This window comes from Eurosta solidaginis, chromosome X (genome assembly GCF_040869045.1).
Source record: "Eurosta solidaginis isolate ZX-2024a chromosome X, ASM4086904v1, whole genome shotgun sequence".
Lineage (NCBI taxonomy): Eukaryota > Metazoa > Arthropoda > Insecta > Diptera > Tephritidae > Eurosta > Eurosta solidaginis.
Genome location: NC_090324.1, coordinates 93,259,539 through 93,275,964, shown reverse-complemented (window position 1 = coordinate 93,275,964; position 16,426 = coordinate 93,259,539). Strand labels below are relative to the sequence as shown.

General features: G+C 35.6%; 1 protein-coding gene across 10 annotated transcripts in view; it reads right to left on the bottom strand.

Annotated features, from left to right (window-relative positions):
- ey (eyeless) overlaps positions 1-15,239 on the bottom strand; it is a 2,912,801-nt gene extending 2,897,562 nt beyond the window's left edge. For 9 of the 10 annotated variants that reach the window (XR_010947866.1, XR_010947867.1, XM_067758165.1 and 6 more), the window contains exon 1: positions 14,379-15,239. The gene's annotated coding sequence lies outside the window, so the exon portion shown is untranslated. The remainder of the gene's footprint in view (positions 1-14,378) is intronic. The other variant, XM_067758160.1, reaches the window with a different exon arrangement.
- Positions 15,240-16,426: the final 1,187 nt, after the last annotated feature.

Here is a 16,426-nt window from a genome sequence, read left to right as displayed (position 1 = left end):
AGAAAAAGAACGCTCTGCGGTCGCTGATGTCACGGGGATAGTCGCAAATATTTGCAACAGTGTCGTCACGTTTGGAAAAAATGAAGAAACGTGTGCTGATTTCAGGGCATCAGTAGCTGTTTGAGCACTCTTGAATGGATCACTTTTGCAATGAATATGCCACAATAAAATCTCATTTTTCAGCACTGTCTCATTGTGACTGGTGAGATCTTCTTTATAAACTTTAGCAGCAAGTACAATTTCTTCAATCGTTACTCCTGCAGAGTATGCTGGAATCAGTCCCTCCAGAGGCAGTATTTTCAAAAATTCACCTTTGAACCTTGACGTCAATGAAGAAATCATGTGGTACAGGAAAGGGTAGTAAATTGTAGCTCTGTAATTCGGGTTTAGCCCCTAGCCCTTTTTTTGGTCCTCTTTAAAATGTTGCCCTTTTTTGGCTTCAAATCTATTTGGGCAACTCGGGTTGTGAAATTTGTAATATGTGTGTCAAACGACATCGAAATTTTATTTTATTTTTTTCGTTATGATGATGTGGCAGCTTGGTAATCAGCTGATAATAAAACATTAATCGATTATCAAGTGTCATCACTTACACAACGTAGAAATGAAAAGGTAAGGAAATATTTTGCATAAAACGCCACAAAAGAATTTTTTTTATCAGATATTTAATAAAAAAGCAAGTGCCAGCAGCAGCAGAAATCTTCGAAAATGAAGAAAGCGATGAAAGTGATGAAAATCGTTTCGATGACAAGACGAGCCATATGTGCCGGCGTTAAGCTGTTTCTTATATTTGGCGGAACTTTACGTATTTTTATTATTAAAAAATATAAATAGAATTATAACAAGTAAGGACGGGGCTGACGATATGCTGTTAAGTTTTTAACGAGTAGACCCCTCAATGCCATTTATTTCAACTTTCAGAGCTTCCTAACCATAAGAAAGTGAGTTTAATTCAATTTCTGTAAAAAATGCGAGATGCATTCGGTAAAAATATTCACAGTAGACAATTTTTGGCATAAAAAATTTAAAACCATACCGTGTGTCCTCAGTATGCCGTTAAGTGCAAAATGCACGTACCTCGCACGTATGATACCTCAACCTTGCACGTAATGACTTAGTTCGAACGGAGGCGGGCTTTAGCCCCCATATCCTCCCCCCTAGATCCGCCACTGCGCGCCGGCTGAAGCAGGTGCCAGAACAAAAAAGTGCCAGCTAAAACGAAAAACGGGCCAAAAATTTCGTTAAACTTTACTTTGACCTACAACTGTAGAAATGCGTTCAAAAATTATGGGAAAAAGATAAAAATACTTGTTTTAGTGTAGATACATATATATAGTAGATGTCAACTGAGTATGACGTGTTTTGTGCGCTCTTAATAATTGTAAATTCTTTCTAACAATTTGCCAACTTTCTTTGCGTTGTCTACGTGCGTGTGTGTTGCCTACAGTTTGTAGTATTAATTCGTTTGAACCATATTATTTGTCTTGTGTTTACTGCTGCTTTGAATAAGAGCTAAAAAGCTACCAAGAAAACGAAAAAACAATAAAATAGATAAATAGAAAAAATACAGCAACAATGGCGCGCAAAAATCCACCGAGAGGAATGGCTTCCCCTCCTAAAACCCCCCTTACACCATCATCAGCGGTATTTGACAAAAAATTGGATGCTCTACGAATCTCTATTGTTAAAGAGTTAACTACTGTAATGGAGCAAACAGAAGAGCGCGTTATGCAGAAAATGGGTGAGTTGGCTGGTGAAACATCAAATTTGAATATATCCATGGCTGCAATAGAGAAGAGAGTGACTGCAGTTGAAAATGCGTGCTCTGATGTGCTCTTTATGCGTAACGAGCTAATTGCAGCTCAGGCCCAGCTCAATGCACTCGAAAGCAGCGCTGTTGCCACTGACTTGATCATCACTGGCATACCTCAAGCTGCGAATGAGAGTTTGCCTGAGCTCTTTATGCAGATTTGTCGGGCGGTTGAGCACAAATCGCCACCTTTAAGAGATGCATTTCGACTAAGAAACGGAGGAATCAACAAAACTCAGCAAAAGCCCACTACCATTGTAATAAAGTTGTTTTCAGCGCCTGACCGTAACCAATTGCTAAAGGCTGTCGCTGTGTTTTGCAAATCTAAAAAGAGATCGCTTGCGCTCTCTGATCTTGATTTGCCTGGGTACGGGTCGGTGTATATACATGAAAGTCTGCCAAAGAACCTGAGGGAGGTAATGACTCATGCATCAGCACTGAGACGGCAGAAGCAGTTAGCGTCGGTGTTTTCTATCCGTGGCAAAATTTTTGTTAGGCATAAACAAGGGGAAGAGTCGAAGCTGGTAAATAGCAAAGCTGAAGTCAATGCAATTATTGGAAGAGGAGCGCTGATATAGTTGTAACATATTATTTACTTACATATGTTTGTTTTAGCAATGTTTTGTTCTTTGTATATGTATTTCAGATAAAATGTTAACTTCGCTATAGGTTTCTCTTTTTGCTTTACTCCCTTAATTCTATACCTATCGATTTCTCTTACTATGAATTTCAAACTAAATATTAATTGTTATTTGTTTAATTATATCTTCCCACTTTTCTCTCGTTTTCTATATAATGTAATTCGTTTTTGCATGCAATTGCATATGCGTTGCAGTTTTTGTGGATTTAGCATTTTTTGTGTTGTCTCTTTCTCCAACCTATAGTATTAAGCCCCTGTGAGAAATCTGCCTTTAGCATTAGCGAATGCCACAAGACTTTAATAAATATTTTATGCAAGCAATCGGTTGGACTTAGCGCAGTGCACTTTAATGCTCGAAGTATGAATGGTGACAAATTGGATTATGTTAGGGATATATTTTCGGAATCAGATGTTGATGTTATCTGTGTCTCAGAAACCTGGTTTTCCTCTGACTTATCTGATGCCTACTATAGTATCCCTAAGTATAGACTAACACGTGTAGATCGAGTAGCAAGAAGGGGAGGGGGGATGCAATATATTGCAAGGCCTCCTTAAAGATTAATGTGTTATCAGTGTCTAAAAATAATGAGACAGAATTTATTATAGCTGAAATTTCTGATAACATAAATAAAGTGCTAGTATCCTGTGTATATAACCCAAATAGATGTTACTTGTTGGATTCCTTTTTGCTGAGTTATCTTCGTTTTTAATAGACTTTAAGCGTTTTGTTATTTGTGGTGACTTCAATGTTAATTTACTCTTAAATGACTCATATGTAAATAAACTACTTGACCATATTTCAACTGCTGGCCTTACTATAGTCAACAAACATGTACCAACACGATACGCACATAATTCGACTCCAAGCTTGTTGGGCCTGATTATTACGTCAAGTCGTGACCATATTACAAAATTTGACCAAATCAGCTTTATTTCTGACCATGATTTAATTTTTTGTTCACTAGATGTTACGTTCAATCGTCCTGTTGACAATATTACCACTGTTTATCGTGATTTTAGGGCTGTTAATGTGGATGCTTTGTTTGTTGATTTGTGCAATGTTGATTGGTCTTTGTGTTGATTTATTATTACTGTGGACGGCAAACTTGAATTTCTAAATAAAAACTTGTGTAAGCTTTATGACAAGCATGTCCCTTTACGTAGAGCTCGGGCTGCTATCAATGCTGTTCCTTGGTATAACTTTAAAGTCAGGTCTGCTATAAGAGAACGAAATAGACTTTACGCGAAATGGAAGAGGAGACAAACTGAGTCTGCTTGGTCTTTATATAAAATCGCCCGAAACAAAGCCACCGTTATCATAAGAAAATCGAAGCAGATGTATTGCAATTATAAATTAAACCCGTAACTTCCGTCAAAAGATTTATGGCGAAACTTGAGGAGTCTTAACGTACATGGGAAGTGTCAAAAGGACTGTCAAGTCGACCCAAATATCCTAAACGACTATTTTATTAAGGCAAGTGAGTGTCGGGACAGTCATATACCTCTGGACATTATACGTCATTTTGAGCCAGTGATTAAATTTGAATTTAAGGCGGTATCAGAATTAGAAGTAAAATAATTATGAACATCAAATCTAATACTTTGGGGATGATGGGATCACTTTGAAGTTCATCAAACTCGTTCTGACAGACATTTTAGGAACTCTCACGCATATTATTAATCATTGCTTCACAACTTCTTGTTTCCCTGGGGAGTGGAAGAAGGCGTTAATTATTCCTGTCGCCAAAACATATAATGCTCTTGAACCTTGCAATTATAGGCCAATTAGCATCTTAGCTGCGTTTGCTAAAGTGTGTGAGTCCTTGATGGCGGGTCAAATTTTAGCTTATGTTAAGGAGAACAACCTGTTGAGTCCAGTACAATCTGGATTCAGACCTAAGCACAGTTGCTCTACTGCAATGATCAAAATACTTGACGACATAAGAACTAGTTTTGACAAAAGTGACCTAGCCGTTTTGTGCCTTAGACTCAGTGCAGCACAACCTCCTTTGCAAAAAACTCGAATTCTACTTCGGGTTCTCCACTAAATCTGTTGAGCTTATGGCCAGTTACCTGGAGGGAAGAACCCAGAAGGTAGTTTGCAAAAACTCTTCATCCAAATCTCGTGTTGTCCCTACTGGTGTGCCACAAGGCTCTGTGCTTGGTCCTCTTCTGTTTAGTCTTTTTTTCAATGATGTTTTCTCAGTGTGTCAGCACGTAAATGTCCACGCATATGCTGATGCCATCCAGTTATACCTATCTAGTCATGTTGGCCTTGTCGAAGATTTATGTTATAAAATAAATAGTGACTTGTCTGCAATCTGCAAATGGACTTGTGAAAACTGTCTATGCTTAAATGCTGAAAAGTCGATTGTGTTGCCCATAAGTAGTAGCGTTGTACATATTGAAGATATTCCAAAGCTCTTTGTTATAAATAGTGCCCTCTCGTTTACTGAAAAGATTCGAAATTTGGGTTTTGTGATAAACTCCAAGTTGACCTGTATTGACCACGTTAATAAAATTCTAAGCAATGTTTATTCTATTTTGCGCCGTTTAAGAGCTTCTGCTTCTTTTACACTTTTGGAGACCAGAAAAAAGTTAGCTATACAATTAATTGTGCCGCACATAACATACTCTGAGCATGTCTACAGTCAATTAGATTCTGCTTCGAGCCATAAAATTGATGTTGCATTTAATAATATAACGCGTTATGTCTATGGCCTTAAAAAGTATGACCACATCTCCACATGGAGTTGCAAATTTCTAGGATGCAGTATTTTTGATTATATTGCTGCACGAAACTGTATATTTATGTTCAAACTTATTGAATTCAAAACACCAAATTATCTTTATGAAAAACTAAAATTTTCCAAGTCTTCTAGACACCGCAAGCTAATAATACCACGATATTTATATTTGTCCTCATCGAGGCTGTTTTTTGTTAATGCTGTAAGGCTCTGGAACTCTATTCCTGACTCTCTCAAGGCTGATATGGGTAGGAGCAACTACAGGAAGCTAATTCATAGTTACTTCAATTCAGTGTGATTAATGTGGTTACAACATAATTTCATCTATATTCTATTCTTTCTTAATAAACTTAAGCACTTTCATTTTCTTATCAAACGTGTATTCTAGGTTAAGTATTAAAGTTGTTATAACAACTTCAATTTTAAATTATTTATTTTGTTTTTAAAACTTGCTGATGTACTTAAAAAGACTGTGTCTTACAGATACAACCACTATGTCAAATAAATAAATAAATTAATATTATTACTAAAAACAGATTTATAAATATGAAGTCCCCATGCAACCAGTCCATTTTGGTCACAAAACCTGGAACGGCAGACATGTAAGATAAGCCCTATCCACTAAATGGTGTTAACTATTAGATCCTAGGTCCGATTTACTAAAATTTCAGAAAAGTATTTGGTTTTCACTGTGAGTGAAATGCGTTACAGTATTTAGATAATACGATTTTGGTCATTCCTGCCGCAATTTATAAAGTATAAACGTGAAACTCGGTGATATATATTTTAATATATCATAGAAGATTTCCTGGAAAAATCACTTTGATCGGAGCTATATATAGTATATATCCAATACAACCGATCGTTCAGATAGAAAGATTTTTGGCAATTTCTCCCTTAATTTCCAATATAAAAACGTTAAACTTGGTGATATTTATTCTAATATATCATAGAAGATTTCCTGAAAAAATCTCTTTGATCGGAGCCATAATGATATAGTATATATCCAGGGTCGCAGAGAGCCGAGCCGGGCCCCTGGGACAGTTCGCGTTCACGGGACCCCCTAAAAAATAAACTCAATCCAGTAAAAAAATAAATAACATACATACATTTTTCAATTCACATTTTTATTTCATATAAAATAATATTTACTGGAGCACTTACATTAATGAAATGTTAGATTTCATTGTTTGATTGCTTACATTAACTTTTTCTAAATATGTACATTTTAAGAGCTTGAATCAGCCATGGAAAACCTTCCGTGCTTTTTGATCTGCGTATATGGAAATTACCGATTCAAAACTAATAACGCGAGCAAGGCTGGACTCAATCGCCAATGTTCCAAAGCTTGTTAAGCGATTTTGGCTCATAGTAGAACGTAAAAAATTTTTCACGCGAGACAATAGACTAAAAGAACGCTCCCCTTCAGCCACACTGACTGGAAGTGTGCAAAATATTCTTAAGGCTATGCAGATGTTAGGAAATAATACTTCCATCTTCAAGTCATGAAATTTGTTCAGAAGTTGAAATGGTGGCAGGGAATCACATCCCAAATTTGCTAAGTGGATGGCTCTGTAGAAATATCGATGCCATAAATCATGCAGAACACCGCTGCTTTTTCTCTGAGCTCTTCTTCCGTCAGATCCTGATACTTCCACAAAAAACTAAATTTAATCGCAATGTCAATTACGGCTTCGAAACATCTTGTCATGTTACCAATCAAGCAGTCCAAAAGAACGTAAAAAACTTGCTGTTTGGATTGAGTTTCGGAATCACACTCAGGTGATTTGCCAGGTAATTCATCGAACTGGTGCTTTCTTATCCTCCTTCTTTTCTCTGCGAAGGTATTCACAACTCCTATACTCCCTGCCAGAACCTTATATTCTTGAAGTATGATCGACCATTGATCCCTGAACTTCTTCAACTCATCAATGACCTATGTAAGCTTATCCACGGCATACTCATATGTTTGCACAAATTTGCGCTTCGCAAAACAAGTCAAGTGTACTAATTTTTTCAAATTAATGCTCTAATTTATTATTAGCCTGTATTTACAGATGTCGCTGGCTTTTTACAAAAATGAAATAGCAATACGACCAAGCCGGGGCATAGTTACAGTCGAAACAAAATGTGATTTTAAGTTAGTTGAAGCATTTTTGACAGAAAGCGCTTATACAATTGTGTCAAAAACGTTTATCTAACTTAAAATCGCATTTTATTTCGACTATGACTATGCCCCAGAGTATTTGATTGGATGCTTATGATTTTAGTTTAGTGATTTTCAATTTTAAAACAATTTTTTGTAGCAACAAAATATGTATGTATCTATGAAATCCTAGTTAGAGTACTGTCAATACTGCTTTGCCTTGCCGGGCCCCCAAAAACCTTCCGGGCCCCAGGGGAATTGCCCTGGCTGCCCCCCTCTCCACGGCCCTGTATATACCTATCCCATACAACCGATTGTTCAGATAAAAAGATTTTTGGCAATTTCTCCCTTAGTTTCCAATATAAAAACGTGAAACTTGGTGATATGTATTCTAATATATCATAGAAGGTTTCCTGTAAAAATCATTTCGATCGGAGCAATATATAATATATATCCCATACAACCGATCGTTCAGATAAGGAATTTTTTGCGATTTTTTATTTTATATTTATCTTAAAAATAGTTTAGATATGTACATCTGTTCACTATATATTTCTTATCTTATACATGCGTTTATTTGGAGATTACGAACGGGATAAGATTATTGTTCAGCCCCATTCATGAAAGGTATGAAGTCTCCGGCACAGCCGAAGATAGTCCCGTCCTTACTTGTTTTTAATTTTTTTATTTCAGGATAGTTTAAGTCAACCTTATGAAGTTGCTCATATACAATTTTAGTATTGTAGCTTTATAAATTACCGAATTATCCCGTTAAGTATTAGATCATCACAGAATTATATTTCATTTTGAAATAACATTATTTTTTACAGTAGCTTTAGTAGTGAAAGAACGATACGAGTACTGTAGTATCGATACTTTTCCAAAAAATACTTGAGTATTTCGTACTCGATCCTTTTTACCAAGTACTTAGTAAAGTATCGATACTTAGCTCGATATTTTTCCCTAACACTTTACCAAGTGCCGATGGTCTACAGGTTTAACACCAACAAAGTACAGCGCATTAACACCATGACTTGAGCGAAAACTGAGATATATTGTCCAGAATCAATAACTCTGTGAAAAGCTTCTAATTAATTCCATACATTTTAAATTGTAAATGTTGTTGTTAAGTGACGTTTTTATACAACTGAGATTTTCCATTCTACTGTGAAATTTAGTGGGATAGAGTTAGCAGCTTTTACAGCATCGTCAACGATATATTGGTATTGAAAATCAGATTATAACCGCGCCCACTTTCAAAAATTTCGTAAAACGATATTTTACGAGTGGATTAACTCTATAACAAAAAATATAAATTTACTTAAATTTTGTAAAATGGGATTGGCAGCGCCCACATTTAGTAGAAAAAAATTGTAAAGTTTTTCCAACCGCTGATATCATATTGCCATTTGGCAGAAATGTGGTATTCAGACCTTTAAAGAAAAAGTACCAGTACAAGTACAAGTATCAGTACCTCAGTTCTTCGAAAAATGAGTACAAGTATCGAAGTACTTATACTTGAATTTTTGTTGATCACTTTATCGGCGGCGGCGGCGTAGGCTCTATTATATAACGGCGGCGGCGGAGTTTAAAAACCTTGACTTTGCTATTTAAAAAAATTATATTTAGGGAAGGTTTTGTTGTTACGGAGGAACTGTCCTTCGTTCACTTACTCCAGAGACTGCTGCGTCTGCTGAAAAGAAATACAGATACATAAAATGGTCACACTTTTGTCTGTATATCTCGTGCAAAGCGTAGTTTCAGCTGGGGTTAATTCCTAATAATCGTCGCGAACACAATTTCGTTAAATCATTTGTGGCTCCTTGGCGGTCATGCACAAAGGCTACTTACGGTTGCTATTAATGGTGTATTAAGACTTATGACTCTTGTGGCTGTAAGAGCTAAAATTCCCGATGTGCGAACAGTAGCAATCGCGACCACCAGTCGCTACCACGCCTCCTGACCCTACACCATATGCCAGCACAGAAGCCAAAAGACTGCGACTTCGAACTCATACCTTCCTCGACGTCACTTTCCTAGAAGCTCTAGGTGTAGCTCCGAAGACTTTCTAACGGATGTTTTTGTCGCGCTATGCTGCCGAGCTACACTAGAGAAACACCTTGAAACGTTAGGGAGTGACTATTCGGCCAAGGATGCCGCCCTCGAAATCATAAGCATTCTAATTGCATGTCATTGCGTAACTCATGGGTGAAAATCGTATAATCCTCAGCGCATCTACACAATTAAAATTTTACAAGGACCCTGGATAACATTTTTAAAATGTAGACCAAATTTTGCCGACTTTTGTGTTCACAAAATTGATTTCAATAGTCTTCGTTAAATCAAAACGATATTTTAGAATGAAAGTCGACCGATTTTAAGGTGAAAGATGCTAACTGCTGTTTTCCGGCCTTATGATATAAGAGCTCATTATGGATGACCGCGTAGCTTCAGACTAGTTCGACTGCCCCTTACATTAGGGTAGAAGCACACACGGTCATTAGTTCGACTGGCTTGGGAAAGCTTTTACTTCCCACTTCGAGTGTTCTTGCGAAGGACAAAACCTCACGTGGTAAATATATGTGCCTACGTATTCACAATGTGATTCAATCCAAGGGACTAGTTTTGGATAGGGCCGCCAACTTTGGGAAATGTCAAACCGGGAGACTTGGGTGTTGAAGGATGAAGTGTGAAAATCAAAATTAACATTTCAGACGCTTTGTATAGTTTCGCAAATAAACAACAGATGTTTGAATGTCAGCCCAAGTGATTTTTCAAACCCTTCTCATACGTAGATATATCCTCAACTTAAGTATGAGGTAAGAATCATTTCAAAGGAATGTTTATGCCCCTAGAACCTACTAAAGGATTTTGCATAACTGATTTCGCTTATTCTTTTAGCCCAATCGGCACCTTTTTTGGGTAATTTGCTTTTTTAACAACTTGAGGATAATTTGAAAACATGTTCGCCGTGGGTCATTTTATTTCAATTCATTGTTCATTATTAATCTTTAAAAAAAAAAAATATGCAAAGTTTTCTTTCAGTGTTTTGTTTTAATAACTTGTAAATTGAGCGATGCAATGTCCGTGTTAAGCTGAAAACGCCTGTTTTTAAACGATTTTATTTACCTTGACTTGACAGGCAGGCCGCACGGCCGCATGCACGGCCGTTGTGAACGAATTTAATAATAAGAAAAAAATCGCCGCTAGGTGGCGCAAGGATCGAGATATTCAAAAAATCATATTTGTGTTCCGATTTGGTCCATATTTGGAGCACATAATACATACATGAATAGAAAGCGACCTATGATGTCCGATTTGGCTCATATTTGGAACAAATATTACATGCAGTCCGGTAGAAGTGACATCAAAATATTTTGGAGTGGTGGGACAAGCATACGTGGCGCAGAGTCGAGTAAAGTCTTTGGAAGGATTATGTATTGATGACTTAGATTGTAACAAATTATCAGGAAAGACCCCTTGTAATAATGAGTCACTAAATGAACTAAATAGAATGAGAAATAATAGGCAATTAAATAAAGACTAAAAACTTGAAAATAAAATAATTAAAAAAAGTTTTAAGTTGAGCGGTTTTATTGAAAACAATACTTACATGAAGTAATAATAATACTAAAAGCTAGAAAATAATTAGGTAGGTGATAGGTACTAGTCATCACTCTTTTCATCAATGTAGAGCGTTGATCAGACAATTAAATAAAAGCGTTGGACGCGTCAAATTTCTATTTATAGTCATATATAAGGCCAACTGAACCTTAATAAGGTTATGCTACGCCTCACATTTTTAGAAATTTTACTCGCCCAACACTTTTATTTATTTGTCTAATAAACGCCCTAGATTGATGAGTAGTGTGATGACTAGTACCTACCTAATTATTTTCTAGCTTTTAGTATTATTATTACTTCATCTAAGCATTGTTTTCAATAAAACCGTTTAACTAAAATTTTTTTTTTCATTATTTTATTTTAAATAACTTTGGAACAGTTAGAAAGATTTAAATTTCGCAATTAATTTCTTATAACTGGCAGTTATGCGCATCCCTTGATACTACTTTCGACCATATCCGACCAATTTTCGACATGAACAATAAATGGCCTAAACAGTCTTAAACGAGAAGATAAGTAACGCGCCGGACGCTGCCGCCGCGCCGATATTTTTGACATTCGGCGGCGGCGTGCGAAAAATTACCAAAATCGGCGGCGGCGTTTATCGGCGGCGTAAATCTCTAACTTGTAAGTACTTTCGAAGTACTTTGATAAGTATGGAACGGTTTTGAAGCGGATCAACCATCACCCTTACGATCACCTAACTTTGACAAAATGGTTGAAGAAGAGTTTTACAGGTATTTTAATGATCCATCAACAGATTTCAATATGCTTCAGAGTTATCCTCTTATGAAGGACCTATCACTCAAAATGAATACGCCCTTAGATTCCTCCAACCCAGTATAGCGTTTATTTTCCTTAGCAGGCATTGTTTATAGTCCTAGAAGGCAATCAATAACGGACATTTCGTTTGAAAAGCTAGTACTAATGAAGGCAAACACAAAACTATTTTAATATTGTTAGCTGTTGTACAATTTATACTTATTTAGTATGTTGCTTTACTTCTTGCTGCTTTCCAATATGAATTTTACTCAAATTTTGATTTTCCATTTATAAATCAAACTGACATATTTTATCAGGAAAAGTACTTTCGTGTACTTGCAAGTATTTCGCAAGTATATCTACTTGTACTTTGGGATTCGAAGTACAAGTACTGAAATACTTATACTTTGTACTTAGATGTGAAGTAATTGAGTACTTGTACTTATTTGGTACTAGTACAAAAATGTGCTCAGTATTTTACAGGTCTGGTGGTATTATACATAGATCTGAACTAAATCGATTGAGGACCACGCCTTTTTTAGAAAAAAGTTACTTAACTATTAAATCTTAACAAAATTTGCAAGATAAATATATATCTGGTACGTAAAAACTCTACAAGTGGAGATATTATAGTGAAAAGAATGAAAGTTAAAACAAAATTGGAAATCATTCTGATCCACTTCTTTTCAGTTATTCTCTCCACAAAACGTATAAGGCCATGAAAAGAAATATTTGGCGCGAATTACCTAGATTGGCGGAGCTTGTCTTACAATTTGCGTCAAGCTACTTTTATTTTCCCTGCAAATTGGCGCGACGGGATTAACATTCTTATATTCATATCTTATACCGACTCCGAACAGTAACTGCAAAGCAGAAGAATTTTCACTGAGAACCCTCTCATGGCAGAAATACACCCGAAGTGTTTGAAAAAAAATGTCGAGGGGCGACCCCGTTCAGAAAATTTGTTTTCTAATTGAAATTTTTTTTAAATATCTTCAAAAATCTACCCATTTTAAATGTAATTTGGTAAGAACATAGTTTTTATGCCAGAAACTTTTATGTTGCCTCTTACAGAATACGATATTTAAATATGTAGTTATAAATAGTTTATTCCACTTTTAAATCATCTATTGTTCGTGGAGTTTTTCTTTAAATGTATCCTTAATATTGTGTGAGAGCACACAACTGCGTATATAATGCTCGGTTACACCTAAACTTAACCTTTTGTTTGTTTTCTACCAAATTCAAAATATACGATCTCATTAAAAAAAGTGTATCACTTTAGGTAGACATTCCGAAGTACTCACTTGGATCGATTATACTCGATATCCTTTACTGAGTATGAGTTTTAGTATCGATCCCTTGATGCGAGTATTTTAAATGAGTACCGGTACCTATATTTCTTCTAAAAGTTTTATCACTAAGTATTAGTTGCAGTCAAAAGAAGTAGTGTGTTGAAATTCATTACAATACATTTCTCTAATTGAAAGTTATTGCAAAAAAACCTGTGATGATGACCCCTCGGAAAAATAGGTTGACGCATAAACCGATGAATGGATGAGCTATACTAACTTAAATTTTTTTTGGGTTGACTTAAGTAGTACATACATATGTATGTATATCAAAAAGATCGCTAAGCGCTACCGCCAATAAAGGCCATAATGGCTACCGGAAAAATCGGATTTTTTTTATTAATTTTTATTGTTTTAAAATTTGGTAAGTGGTTACTTCCTTGAGAAGCTTATCTTTCCGGGAAAGGGGCCAAGTCCTTCCAAAAAATTGGAGTTATGGTGCGATTTTCATTATAGGAAGTGGACCGGTGGCTGACCTGTTGCGATTTGTTTGAGATTTTCTTCGCTTGATTTGAGAAACTTTTGGACCAGTGGAAGTGGACCAGTAGTCTATTCCAAAAAAACAAAATTTATGGTACGACGTGCCTATGGTGCCTTGACTAGTTTAATAACTGTGGCCTTTTTTCCAGCAAGTGGACTAGGATCCGAGCAATTTGCTTGCGATTTGTTTGAAATTTTTTACTCAGTTACCTAGCCTTTCACATAAATTAATCTTATATATAAAAAATTATGCAAAATCAGTTGAAAACTTTATAACTCAAGATCGTAGACGGTTTGTAAGTAGATTGCAGTTGCATATGTTAACCCATTTGTTATAATGACAGGGATCAAAAATATAGAAAGAGGAGAGAGGCAAGACGATGCAAAATTTGTTTGCAGAAGATGCAATCGCATTTAAGAATATTATAGAGCAGGAAAACGTTTCATGCATTCATAAAAATGAATGCAAATTTTAAAATTGAGTCTACTACATTATTTTCATATAGCTTCGTAATGGTTTATAACATATTATTTGATAAAGAGATTTCATATGAGGAAGAAAAAAAAAGAAGCGAAACGTACATAGAGTGAAGAGGGGAAGCGATGAAGACTTTTTAAGAGTATGCAAATAAATTTTTGGGCAAGACAAAATCTGCTGGCTACGCTTATATACTATAAAACATGTATCAGAGCAGTTTTTAGTAGGTACATACATAGAAACCAATTGCGGTCCTCGCCTTGTAGTTATCATTGCTCAAAGTTAAAGAGTGGTATAAAGTTCTAAGACCCTAACATTGCTTGAAATGTATGTACGTACCTGCTGGGTACGGCAAATACGACATTTTCGTCATCAACAAAAGGAGACACCCACATATGTATTAATATAAGAAAGTTTTTGTTGTGTCTTCATGGCCTTTATTGCAAATTTTTTTATCGCTCCTTTTGTCAAGAACAGTTTTCAATATTATCATTGTCGCACGAATAAATTTATACCATCAGTGCATTGCAAGAATTCGATTTCTTGAAAACATTGCTATAGATTTTCTCCAAGGTCACGGAAAAGTTTAATGGTTCACGAAAGTCTTTAATTAAATTTCGTTACTCAAAGCTAGAAAAGATCCTATATGCATAGGCGTTTCAGCCAAAGTTAACAAGAAAATTTAATTTAAAAAAGTTTTTATTTAATAAAGAATATTTAGGCGTTTGTACTGCTCTAGCTCATTTAAATACCATGCTTAGTGAATCTCTTATTTTTCATCTAACAACCGTCATATTTAAAACACAAAGTTTCCGGAATTAAATTCACAGGTAAATAATATTCAAGATGTATTAATGTACTTTTTCCCCGCCATTTGTTAAGGAGGGCACACTTAACGGACGTACATATTAAACATTAGATAATTTCCATCACTTCAAAATTATAAGAATTACACATGGTAGATATTTTTCACTAAAATTTGCCTTGGAATTAAAGATACATAGGTAATTCACTTATGAATATCTACACCTTACGCGATAATTTTAACAGCATTTGCTATCACTTTACTTTAGCTAGTTTGTTTACCTCTGAGCTATAGCCTCATGGGTACTTATGTATATAACTATGTATGTTTCAGTCAATAAGTTTGAATTTCGCGTATAGATTATTTGTTGATAATTTTTGTGTAATAACTGGCACTTCAACTTATTTTTCCAGCTCTTTTCAAGATAGTTGTCGTTACTGATTAAATGATTCGTCCTTCATATGTAGGGGGTTGAGTGTATAATAATCGTGCAATGATTGGCCCGCTGTGACATCATTATATTATGATTGGCTTTCGTTCCCGTTATATATTTCAATGCTGTCCGTAATACACATTAACAATAAGTCACCTCCTATTGTAGGCAACAGTTAAAGTTGTGCGAACGAGACGGCAGCTGACATGATTATGCTTTATGATTGGCTGAATTTACAACTTGCTTCAGCGATACGTGGAATCGAATACACGCAAATATGCCATACGTGCTGTTTTAGAGATACCCATATTGTGTTTTTTATTTTAAATTACATACATATTTTCAATGTTATTATATCTGGTTACCTATGTAGTGTTTGCCTCACAAATTTTAAATGAGGTTGGGGTGTACGTATTAGGGTATATCGGTACATTCGCCTTCAGCCACCGTTTAAAGGAGAACAGGCCTTATTGAAAACGCGAATGATTTTTTTAACGTCCTTGTAATCTAACGTGAAGTTGGTAAATGAAACAGTTTCATAATTTCGTTCGAGCTAACCAGATCTAGTTGTCCCGTACTGAAGTTGCACGCAGAATTTTTTTTTTTTTTTTTTTGATATTTACAAATAATATTTAAAGTTGTCCCTATTCCACACTTTATTATTTGTGTTATTCTCATTTACTTGTATATTTACAACCACGGCATATTAGAAGTTGGATATCATTAGCTTGCAAAGCACAGAATTTTGAATTATTTTAAAGAGATGAAGGATTTAGAGTACCTCATTTACGTTTATATTAAGCCGTTTTTAATTTTTAAAGAGCTCCACTCCAATATCCGATTTTTTTGGTAGCCTCTATCGACTTGATCGATGATGGCGTTGAGCGCTTTTTTCAATTGCTGGTTTAAAAATTGGCATTGCTGATCAACTCATCGGGACATCCGTCAGCCTATTCGTCCGAGAAATCAACCTTACAGATTTTTATACTCAACTTTGCACATAGAGAAGGTACCTATATTAACTTTTAGCGTAAAGGTTGATCGTACTGACATAAACGCATCGCTAAAAATACAGACTTCACAATGCTCAGGATAAAAAAGGAATTGATTTAGCCGTGTCCGTCCGTCCGTTCGTCTGTCTGTGCACAC